Raw genomic sequence first — 12879 nt, 5'->3', positions numbered from 1 at the left:
GTCAGGGTTTCCTAAATTTCCCAAAATAAAATATTTAGGTGGCGACTCTGTATCTGGCAAAGCAGTCCATGTTTGGCACTACTTTTTCAAAAATCTGTTTCTCAAAACGATTTGCCGGATTTGGACTCTTTGGTTCAGATTAGGAACCGTGACATTTAAGAGTCCGAGCTGTAGTAACCCCAAATGAACAGAACGGGACTTAACCCTCCCGGGGCGTTCGGGGACGTCTACAATCACATAGTAATTCTAGCTAATTAACAAGAATAAGAACACATAACATTTTCAAAATTGGATATCATGGTTAGTAGAGGCCGATCTTCGGATCGGGTGAGAGGGGGTGCTCATAGCTGACCTTCCCCAATTGTACCCAAGTTCCCGAGCCGAGGCAACTTTGGTAATGACGAACACGTGGCCTTAGGCAAACAAGTCAGGGTTTCCTAAATTCCCCCATTAAAAAAATATTTAGGTGGCGACTCCGTATCTGGCAAAGCAGTCCATGTTTGACACTTCTTTACAAAAAACTGTTTTCCAAAACGATGTGCCGGATTTGGACTATTTGGTTCAGACTAAGAACCGTGACACAAAAGGGAGTCCGAACTGTGGTGGCATAAAGCCCGAGGGCGCATCCACACTTATGAACAGAATTTTTAAACCATTCCTCGATGACTTTATTGTTGTATTCATAGATGACATTTTAATTTATTCCAAAAGCATGGAGGAACATGAACATCATTTGAGAATTGCCCTACAGACCCTAAGAGAATAGAAACTTTGTGCAAAACTAACTAAATGTGAATTTTGGCTTGACAATGTTATGTTTTTGGGGCATGTAATCAGTAAAGATGGAATTTCAGTTGATCCACAGAAAATTGAAGCAGTGGTGAACTGGCCTAGACCGACAAATGTTACCGAAGTCCGAAGTTTTCTAGGCTTGGCCGGGTATTACAGAAGGTTTGTCAAAGATTTCTCCAAAATTGCTCTACCACTGACACAGCTAACTCAGAAGGGGATATCATTTGACTGGACCAATAAGAGGGAATCAGCTTTTCAGGAGTTGAAAACTCGACTAGTGACTGCACCGATTCTCACCTTACCCTCAGGTACGGATGGTTATACTGTATATAGTGATGCTTCTCACAAGGGTTTGGGATGTGTTTTAATGCAGAATGGGAAAGTTATTGCATATGCTTCCCGACAACTGAGACCGCATGAAAAAAACTACCCGACCCATGATTTGGAACTTGCTGCAGTGGTGTTTGCACTGAAAATTTGGCGTCACTACCTTTATGGGGCTACATGTGAGGTATACACAGACCACAAAAGTTTAAAGTATTTCTTCACATAGAAAGAATTGAACATGAGGCAGAGGAGATGGTTAGAACTGATTAAAGACTATGATTTGCAAATTTTGTACCATCCCGAGAAAGCTAATACCATTGCCGATGCATTGAGTCGGAAATCGATTGGAAATTTAGCCTGTTTACTCACCGGACAGAAAGAATTGCTTTGTGACCTTGAAAGACTTGAAATTGAGATTGTTTTGCGTGAACAAGGTGGAACAATAGCCTCTATTTCTGCTTAACCGGCATTGATTGAAGATATTAAAGAGAAACAGCAACAGGATAACTTCTTGAGGAAGAGCATCGAAGAACGGGAATCCAAACCGAGGCCAGATTTCAAATTTGAGAATAATGTTTTGAAATTTTAGGGAAGATTGTGTGTACCAAGTAATTCTGAACTGAAAAGAAGAATTCTGCAAGAAGGCCACAATTCAAAACTATCTATTCATCCAGGAAATATGAAAATGTAACCGAGTTAAAACCGAACATCAACGACCCGCAGGTTTACTGCAACCCTTACCGATACCGAAGTGGAAATAAGAACATATCACTATGGATTTTATTGTTGGTTTACCTCGCTCCAGTAAAGGTATGGATTCAATTTGGGTTATTGTTGATAGATTGACTAAATCTGCTCATTTCTTACCTGTCAAAACAATTTATAATGTGGACAAATTGGCTATACTCTATATTGATGAGATGGCTAGATTGCATGGAGTACCTGTGTCCATTGTTTCTAATAGGGACTCGAAGTTTACATCGAGATTCTGGAAAAGTCTGCAAACTGCATTGGGTACTAAACTGAGACTGAGTAATGCCTACCATCCTTAGACAGATGGCCAGTCAGAAAGAACCATCCAGACTCTAGAGGATTTACTGCGGATGTGTGTTCTTGATTTCTAGGGAAATTGGGAAAGTCATCTACCGTTGGCTGAATTCGCCTACAACAACAGTTTTCATTCAAGCATTGGTATGGCGCCTTTCAAGGCTTTATATGGTAGGAAATGTCGATCCCCTATCTGCTGGGCAGAAGTTAGAGATGGGCCTTTGTTTGGGCCCGAGATTGTACAAGAAACTACCGAAAAAGTGAAACTGATTCAACAGAGATTGAAAACCGCACAAAGTCGACAGAAAAGTTATGCGGATGTCTGAAGGCGAGACAGAGAGTACGAAGTAGGTGATCATGTCTTTGTTAAAGTGACACCGATGAAGGGCCAGACCCGTTTTGGGGTTAAAGGCAAGTTAGCGCCGCGATATATCGAACCGTATGAGATTATTGAGAAAAACAATCCAGTGGTGTATCAAGTAGTGCTTCCTCCTGAAATGGAGCATATGCATAACGTGTTCCATATTTCAATGTTGAGGGAATACCTTCGGGATCCCTTCCATGTGATTGAGCCTACCCGTGTGGTGCTAAGTGATGACTACACTTACGAAGAACGGCCTATTCAGATTGTAAACAGATGGATCAAGAAGTTGAGGAATAAAGAGATACCGTTAGTGAAAGTTGATTGGCAAAACCATGGTGGCGTGTATGCCACCTGGGAGAGGGAAGATGATATGATGAAGAGATATCCTGAATTGTTCCCACTGAATCCTATTTTCTTCCAAAAAGAAGGTAATTCGAGTTTGGAGGACCAAACTCTTTATAAGGAGGGGAGACTGTGACAACCCTTACTACTGTTTATTGATAACACTACTAATTAGTGCTAATCTATGATTAAGCATGTTGATTGACTGACTGACTGAATTACTAAACTGATTGATTGATTGTGCTAGTTTGAATGCATTTCTATCTGTTTGACTGTTAAATGATCTGTCCATGTATTATGTTAAACTGCAAATTGAAGGCCTTATCGGCAGCCGAATCTGAAATTGATTAATGTTTTATGCTAATTAGGAATTATGTGATTTTATGGTAAATTTAATTGAAATGTGATTTGGAATGACTAAATTAGATTAAATAAAGCTAAATTGCATTAGGTTGATTATTCACCAAATTGCCACTTAGTGGGTTATGCTAGACCACTCATCTTCTCACCCTTACATTGTTTGAGCACCCTTTTTCTCAGCCACTTTGAGAGCTAAAACCGACTAGAGTGAGAGAGTGAGAGGAATTGAGTTCAACTTGGAGGTTTTTCTTGGATATTATAGGAATTGAAGGATAATTTGCATAATTGAGCTCCCATATCTTGCATTCAAGACCTAAGGTAGGACATTTACCTTCTTATTTGTGAATTCAAGTTAATTGTTGCATGGTTCATGGTAAATAGGCGCTTAAGATCATAAATTGGTTGTAGATTGTTGAATAGAGGCTTAATTCATGCATGCATGTGCATCTCTTGAAGTTTAAAGTTGTTTTCATGGAAATTCTTGCATGCATGTCCATATTATTGTTGTAGTCCATGAATTCCTCATGTTTTTGAAAGGATTGGCTCATTTGTTCTTGAATTAGAAGCTTTGAAGTTGATCAAAATCATGCATGTTACATTTGAGTTTTGTTCATGAAAACTTCTTTGAAATTGTGTTTAATTGAACTACCTTTGGGCCTTGATTTTACAAATTGAGTTTTGAATCATGTTATACTGTGAATTTACAAGTGTTTTCCAGAAAATTAGCCCAAAAGAATCGAATTTGATGCATTAGAATTGAGTTTTGAGCTTGAGGTTCAAATCTTGAAATTCCAGATTTTGGACTCCCGCTCGAGCTGGGTAAGTGGCGCTCGAGCGGGAAATTCGTGTATCCAGCACTTTTGTTGTGTTTCTCGAGCGGGGTTTTGCACGCTCGAGCGAGTACTTGTGTCACACGCTCGAGCGGGTATCGAGCGCCCATCGAGCGTGATTTTCACACATCCAGTACTTTTACAGTCCGCTCGAGCGGGAAAGTTTACGCTCAAGTGGAGACTTTTGTTTGCACATCTGCTCGAGCGGGGAAACCCACGCTCGAGAGGGACATCTGTTTTCTGAAAATTCTAAAAATGTTTTTAAAGTGTATCTTTGTATCCTCATTTCATTCTAGGCATTCTTAGGCCTAGTTTAAGGCATCTTAATGAAGATATTGATGTAATACCATACCGAGGCAAATTAGGGATTAAGCTATTATTTTCCCAACTGTGTAGCTTAGTGTGTGTTCACTCTTTAACTGTGTAGGGTGGGCATCCGGAGACGCTCTAGCTTATCTGTAGCCCAGAACTCTGTGAGTAACAATGTTGTAAAGATATGTTCAATTGAGATTATTTTCTGAACAAATGACTGTACTGCTTTATGAAATGACACTGTTTACTGAATGAATGTTTGTCCTATTTGTGAACTGTATTCGTGGCATCCATAGCAATATACTATTACTGAACTGTTACTGCTGCTGTTACAGAGATCTCTGTCAGTTCCCATGTTTGGAACCATTACTGTTTACTAATATGATGGCCATTATTGACTGTTCGGTCTGTTAAGACCTACTGTATGGTTTTGCTATTGGGTGTACCACATATGACTATTATAGTTTTTGAATTACTGTATGGCATGAATTATGAGCCACAAACTGAATGACTGATATACTGATAAATGACTGTTTTCAATACTGAAAGGACATTCATTCTTAACCTCTTTACGCATATGTTATTCACTGGGCTTTAGCTCACTGCTCATATATATATGTAGGTGTACAGGCACCGGACCGTTGCTAGAAGCGTCAAGGTAAACTCTAGTTTTGTCGAGCCAACCACTATGCCTCACTGAGAGGTTCTAAGTCCTTCAAGCTAGGGCTTTTGGGGTGTTTTAGTTTCCCCTTTTTGTATCTGTTTTGTAATTACTGTATAGGCTGAATGATACCGTACTGTACTGTTATGGTAGGGATCCGGTCCCTAACCTGAATATCTGTATATGATGTATGTATGTACTGTTTTGTTCTGAATGTGTATATGTTATGAAAAGTCTTTTTGCATACAGACAGTCACAGCTCATTGGACATCTCTTAATTACTGTTCTAGTTTCCGCCAGCCCCTGTACTCTGTATTACTGTCTTACTGTTAAGTAGGCCTTCGGTAATCTCAAATTACTGGCCGGTTACGGTGCTAAACCCATAGGGGTGGGTTTGGGTCGTGACAATTGGAGGCCTGGTTGATCGCAAAGATGTGAGTGCACCCTGAAATTTTTTCTTTAAGTAAACTGTGAGAATGTGTTCTCCTAGGATTAGGAATAAGTGTCCTATATCTATTAGACTTCTATACATGCAGGGTTAGGAATTAGTGGTACTCTATATAAATGATGTATGTATTCTTTGTTCAATCAATTCAATCTAATATACAATTGTGTTTAGAAAACTTGCATGGTATCAGAGCTAGGTTTCAAACCCCAGCAGCCATCGTGAAATCCTTTCTGGTTCTGATTTCTAGTTCGACTCTGTTTTCTAAACTCGATTGAACTCCCTAGTTATCATCAAGTCATGCCTATGCTTTGTTAGGCTTGCGAGACCCATTTGGTTCATCGAAGGTCATCAGATTCGAGAACCGGGTTCTCCTCTCTCTGGTTCTTTGGGTTCTTGATTTGTCTATTTCATTGCGACACATCTGGGATCTGGGTGTAGGTTGTGAACCATTTTCGTAACCCGTCTAAGTCGCACAAACCCTCGTCACAGTTCATCTGAGTCGATAGGACTCTGGTCGTTTGTCTCTGCCTCTTTCGTGCCTCACGCGAAGATCTTCTCTTCTCCGACGATAGCTGGTCGTCTTAGGTGACCCATCGGTTCGACCCATCGGTTCGAAGTGGTCACTATGCTTCGATAGCTGATCTTCTCTCTCTAGTTTTTCTTCAGTCTATTCATGAATTTGATCTCTGGTTATACTTTGGTTATATTTTGGGTTTATTACATTTAAACCCTTATTTTGCTCTATTTTAAACCCTTCAGTTTTCTATTTATTATTATGATGTCTCTGGCTTCGAATGAGTGTGCCTTCTGCCATTAGATGGGACATTGGAAGTATCAGTGTCCTAAGAAGAGACGTATGCATGCTCCGTTTTCTCAGCAGTCTCCGACATAGTTCCGAGCTCCACCTCTAAGTTCTTCTCAGTCTCCGATTGCATACACTGTCTCTGCTCCGGCTCCTAATCCTGACTTGGCTTCCTTGAGTGCTCAAATTAGCCAGCTTCAGCATATACTGTCTACCTCCCAGCCATCCCTGTCTGCTTCAATTGTTTTCTCTCTTCATTCAGGTTTGCTTGGGTCTTCTTCAGGTATTTCTTCATCTGTCTGGCTTTTTGACTCTGGTGCCTCTCATCATATGACTCCTTATCTCTCTTTATTTCAAAATTGTATTCCCCCTCCCTTTCCTATTACTGTTAATGCTGCTAATGGGTCGGGTATGTCAGTTATATCTGTTGGGTTTGTCCTACCGTTTGCTATGTCTGCAGTCTCTATTCCGTCTGTCTTATATGTTCTTCAGTTATTTGTCAGTTTATTATCTATTAGTCAACTTGATGCCTCTGGTTTTGATGTTTTCTTTTCTTCTTCTATTTGTTCTGTGCACGATCGGATGTCCAAGCAGCAGATTGGGACTGGCCGTAGAGTTAGAGACCTTTATGTGGTGAAGAACTTGCATCTGCCTATGACTACCTCTTCAACTGCCTTTTCTTCTTTTCAGTTAGATTCTCTGTTCAGTCCTTTCTATTTGTGGCATTCTAGATTAGGGCATTTGTCTGCTGACCGCTTACGATCTTTAGCTCAGTCAGGTATATTGGGTAAAGTTTCTCCTAGTCAACTTACAGAGTGTCGGGGGTGTAAACTTGCCAAAATGACAGTCTTACCTTTCCGTAACAGTACTTCTATATCTGCTACACCGTTTTCTTTAGTTCATACTGATGTCTGGGGTCCTTCTCCTGTTCTCACCAAGGGGGGTTCTGCATACTATGTGTCATTTGTTGATGATTGCACCCGTTACACTTGGGTTTATCTTATGACTTATAAGTCTAATTTCTATCAGATATACCGTACCTTTCAGTCTATGATTACTACTCAGCTTGGGTCTACTATTAAAGTGTTACGGTCTGACTTAGGTGGAGAATATTTAAAAAATGAGTTTTGTGAGTATTTGGCCAATTTGGGTACCATTCATCAAACTTCCTGTACAGATACACCTGCCCAAAATGGTCAAGCCGAGCGTAAACACTGTCATCTCCTTGAGACAGCTAGGCTCTTCTTCTCTCTGCCTCAGTTTCGGCTCCATTCTGGGGGGAGGCAGTTCTTACTGCTGCTTTTCTTCTCAACCGCATGCCTACTCCCCTTCTTTCTAGTTAGTCTCCTTATGAGGCTTTGTTCTCTCACATTCTTAACTACTTCCTTCTTTGTGTGTTTGGGTCTGCCTATTTTGTCCTTCTTTCCCGCAAAGATAGGACCAAACTTAGTGCTCGGTCTGTCCTCTGTGTCTTTTTGGGTTACAGTCTTACTCAAAAAGGCTACTGCTGTTACGATCCTGTCTCTCGTCGCCTTTATGTCTCCCGTCATGTTGCCTTTCTCGAACGTCTGTCTTACTTTCAGCTTCCTCCTCTCACTGCTCCAGTTTCCAAAGAGGATTTGGTACACATTGACCCATTTCCTTCTAAGGTCCCATATGATGGGTACATCTCCACTGTTCCTGTTGAGTCCATTCGTACTTCTCCGTCTACGTCACCTATGGCTCCTTCTCCTCCTTCAGCTTCTTCTCCCCCTCCGTTGTTGGTCTATTCTCGTCGTCAGGCTCCCCCACCACCAGTAGTCTCTACTCCTGTTGCTGCTCCTTTTGCTTCTGATGACTTTGATCCTGCTACACACCGATATCCTACTCGTGAGCGTCGTCCTCCAAACAAGTTGGGTTGGTCTAATACATGTTTTTCTGCTTCCTATCGTACTTTTTTGTCTGTTATTCACTCTTTTTCAGAACCACAATCTCACACGGAGGCCTGTTAGGATCCTAATTGGGTTCAAGCTATGGAGGATGAGTTGTTTGCCTTACAGAAGACTAACACTTGGGAGTTAGTTCCTTTGTCTGCTGGCAAGAATCTCGTTGGTTGCAAATGGGTCTATAAAGTCAAGACTCATTCTGATGGTTCTCTCGAGCGCTACAAAGTTCGTTTGGTTGCCAAGGGTTTCTCATAGGAGTATGGTATTGATTATGAGGAGTCCTTTGCACCTGTTGCCAAGATGACTACTGTCCGTACCTTTATTTCTGTTGCTGCTATTCGACATTGGTCTCTCTATCAGATGGACGTAAAGAATGCTTTTCTTAATGGTTGTCTCACTGAGGAGGTCTACATGCGTCCTCCCCCTGGTCTTCCCCATTCCTCTGGCCAAGTTTGTCGTCTTCGGCGTTCTCTGTATGGTCTCAAGCAGTCTCCTCGTGCTTGGTATGATCGCTTTCAGACTGCTGTTACTGAGCTTGGGTTTCATTCTTCTGCTTCCGACTCTGGTTTATTTCTGAGACATACATCGGCTGGTTTTGTTGCTCTCTTACTCTATGTGGATGATATGATCATCACTGGCTCTGACTATTCTGCTATCTCTGACGTCAAGCAGCATCTCTTCCACACCTTTGAAATGAAAGATTTGGGTCCGTTATGGTATTTTCTTGGTATTGAGGTTGCTTCTTCTCCAAAGGGCTATTTTCTGTCTCAGGCTAAGTATGGTAATGAAGTCATTCACCGTGCTGGTCTTACCGATACTAAGGTTTCTGATACACCTATTGAGCTTAATGTGAAGCTTAATTCTACTGATGGTGTCCCTCTGGATGATCTTATTTTATATCGCGAGCTTGTGGGTTGTTTAGTTTATTTGATTGTCACTCGCCCTGATCTTGCTTATGCTGTTCATGTGGTTAGTCAGTTCGTTTCTGCTCCTCACTCTACCCATTGGGCTACTTTGGTTCACATTCTTTGCTATCTCAGGGGTACCATATTTCAAGGCTTACTATTGTCCTCTACTTCCTCTTTGGACTTGGTGGCCTATGCTGACTCTGATTGGGCTGGTGATGTTACTGATCGCAAGTCTACGTCTGGTTTCTGTATGTTTCTTGGTGATTCCTTAATCTCTTGGAAAAATAAGAAATAATCAGTCGTTGCCCGCTCTACTGCCGAAGCTGAGTATCGTGCTATGGCTCATGCCACTGCTGAGATTGTTTGGCTTTGTTGTCTTTTGTCTGATTTGGGTGTCTCTTAGTCTTCTCCGGCCTCTCTCTATTGTGACAACCGCAGTGCTGTTCAGATTGCCCACAATACTGTCTTCCATGAGCGGACAAAACACATTGAGATTAATTGTCACTTTGTTCGCCAACATCTGCAGTCTGCCTCTATCTTGCTTCCTTTCATTCTTTCAACTTTGCAACTTGCGGACTTCTTCACCAAGACTCACACTACTACTCGGTTTTAGTTTCTTCTTAGCAAACTCTCTGTGTTTTCTGCTAAAACACCTTGAGTTTGAGCGGGGGTGTGAGAATATGTGTTCTCCTAGGATTAGGAATAAGTGTCCTATATCTATTAGACTTCTATATATCTCAGTGATGTATCCATGTAGGGTTAGGAATTAGTGGTACTCTATATAAATGATGTATGTATTCTTTGTTCAATCAATTCAATCTAATATACAGTTGTGTTTAGAAAACTTACAACTTCCCATTCAGTGTGGATGTTTGTATGGTGCATTTAGTGATAATATTCTTGTAAGAGTGGTCAACCATTGATAGCGAGGCCGTTCTCAATTTGTCACTATAGAGAAGCTTGATAGTTCTTGCTTCTTTGTTATCCATGGGAAACAGCTTGTAATGTGATTGGAAAATCCTTTCGATTATACTCCTAAAATTTCCCCTGCAATGTTTGCCATTTTTGATGGCTATGCAAAAGGATCATCCAATCATTATATTTATCCAAAAAAAAAAAAAAATTCATCCAATCATTATGGTTTTCTGCAATTCTTCTAGCTGGTTAATCTGACACTTGATCATTGGTAGACTACTTATACAACTTGATATGTTAGATTTTGTTTTCTGTAGCTATACCTTAAGTAATCAATCTGGCACTGCTTTTCATTCACTTGCAGGTTCCCATACCTAAGAGGCCACAATCAGAGGATTTAGCAGAAATAAAAAAATGGAAATGGAGTGTGAGAAAGGCAAAAAAAATCAACCAAGAGTTGCATTCTCAATGATGTGATATTGAACTTAAGCTTTTTGTATGATTTATTTCTTTCAAAAAAAATTAAATATCGTATTGCTCTTTTATGTTTCTTTGAACTTGCACTGTAAAAAATGAATTGCACAAAATGTACGCCTAGCGTTTGTGGAAAGCCATCTAGATGATGTATTGGATTCAGCAGACAACCTTTTTCATGGAAATCGGTGGTGGTTAACTGCTGAAGATCCTTTTCAATGTTTGGCAACTTGTATTAATCTGTCAGAAGCCTTAAAAAGCTCATCCCCGCATACTGTCATCTCCCACCTACCTATTCATCAGGTAAGTGTTTTTGGATGCCTTGGAATCATAAAAGAACATCTATCAACTTATGCAAGCTGAAAATATCTTTTGTAAATTTCTCCAAGGATGCTTTATTTACTAGGAAACATTTTTAGCAATTGCATTTGTAAGAGTAATGCTAATTATAGATCCAGCTTACCTTGTTGTAATCCCAAACCTACTGAAAGATATATAATAACTATTTTCTGCACCCTAGCCTGAGTTGAGGGTCTCCTTTACATCCATACATGCTTTATTGTTGTGCTTGAGTAGATCTTGAAAGCAAATCACCCGTATATCACCCCTTTTGTGCTCATCAAATTTTACTTGCAAAGAAATATCTTATATTTTGCTTATTCCCTTTGTTACTAATCTCCATTTTATTGAGATGCATTTTACCTTTAAATTGAGATGTCTCCAATCTCCATCACTTGAAGAACTTGGGTCCTGGTTTGAAATCATGTAATTCAGATCTAGTAATGGGATATGCTTTCTTGGGGTGGGCCAAATAGTTCACATGACGATTAAGGAATTGATTGAAACTAATGTATTTGAATCTCTCAAGATGTTATTAGTCAAAAGCATAGTTCCAATACGGGAAACATAAGTAGGAAACAGAAATATGGTCCAAAATAATTATGTGTAATGGAAAACACTAGGTGATATAAGAACGTTTAAGACATGCATAATTAAATTTTGGTAAATTACACTGATGCATAACCCCACCCCCTACCCTTATGGAAGCCCTCTTTCTTCCTCCTCCCCCTCTCTCTCTCCATCATTCTTCTCTAACCTTCTACTGTCCACAACAAACCCCTTTCTTGTTCCCCTCCCCACCCTTCGTCCATCATCCCCTTTCAAAATCATCTTGAGCCCACTCATTGGAAAAGACCATATTGATCGGAAATGTCTAGATCTCCATTAAATTGTAGCGATTGTGGATGTTTGATCATGACTGTTGACCCAACATGTTGGTGGGCAATGAAGCATGGACACGGACACGGACACGGACACGACACGGACATGTAAATTTTCAAAAAATGAGAGACACGACACACTGGGGAGATGTTTAATATATATAATTTTATTTATTTATTATATGTCTAAAATTGAAAAAAAAATAGAAAAAATAAAAAGAGGGAAAAAAGAGGGTCTTAGTATAAATAAAAAATAGGGTTTTTGTTATAAAAAAAAAGTATTTTCAATCTGAGAAGAAAAAGAAAAAAAATAAATAAAAAGCAAGAGAGAGAGAGAGAGACAAAAAAAAGAGAAACGAAGACAATCAGTGAGAGAGAGAGAGAGAGGGGATCTGCGAGAGAGACAAGAAACAGAGAGGGGGTGATGACGAAAACACAGAGAGAGGCGATCTGTGAGAGACATAGAGAGACGATCTATGAGTGACAGAGAGGGACAAACTGCGACAAAGAGAGACGAAAAGCGCAGAGAGAGAGAGACGACCTTCAAAGTGATGAAAGAAGAAGAACGAAGTTCGATGCGTGTTCGTGTCCGACACGTGTCGGACACCCATACACTATCTTCAGAGAGATGTCCGTGCTTCATAATTGGTGAGGCATTTGGCATGTTGGGATAAGGCGAGGCATTTGGCTTAAATCTTGGCTTGTGTGGCTTCCCCTTTTAAAGGAATTTCCCTATTTTTTATTTTTGGGGATTGGGCTGTTGTTTGTCATGTTTAATGGTGGAATGTTTTCTGTTTTGTTTTTCCATTTTTACTAGTTGGATTAATGCTTTGATCGTTAGTCATTGTATGAGGACTTCATGTCCTCCACTCGGTTATTACTTTTGTTATTAATAAAATTCTATTGTTGCTTGTTCAAAAAAAATAAATAAATAAATAAACACACACGTTGGTCTTAGCTAACCATCGACCCAACATGTTGATCATCATTGTCGACCTAGTGGAATTGCACACCAATGTTATTGATTATCACCATCAGATCCATCTCAACTCATTACTCGATTTGACTCTTGTGGGGTGGGTGGAGGGTTTCACGGTTAGGGTTGAAGGAGTTGCATTTTTCTTGAAAGAGATTGCGGTGGTGGTTAGTAGC

At 40.2% G+C, this 12879-nt stretch overlaps 1 pseudogene across 1 annotated transcript in view; it reads left to right on the top strand.

The window, feature by feature from the left end:
* LOC114270372 (DNA-directed RNA polymerase 3, chloroplastic-like) overlaps window positions 1-12879 on the top strand; it is a 141289-nt pseudogene that overhangs the window by 91248 nt on the left and 37162 nt on the right. Inside the window, exons 10-12 of the transcript XR_014365877.1 lie at window positions 5450-5469; window positions 10398-10529; window positions 10628-10810. The product of XR_014365877.1 is annotated as a DNA-directed RNA polymerase 3, chloroplastic-like (transcript). The remainder of the gene's footprint in view (window positions 1-5449; window positions 5470-10397; window positions 10530-10627; window positions 10811-12879) is intronic.

This window comes from Camellia sinensis, chromosome 4 (assembly GCF_055761805.1).
Source record: "Camellia sinensis isolate YWXY chromosome 4, ASM5576180v1, whole genome shotgun sequence".
Lineage (NCBI taxonomy): Eukaryota > Viridiplantae > Streptophyta > Magnoliopsida > Ericales > Theaceae > Camellia > Camellia sinensis.
The sequence above is the reverse complement of the archived record's forward strand: the minus strand, read 5'-3'. Positions and strand labels throughout refer to the sequence as shown.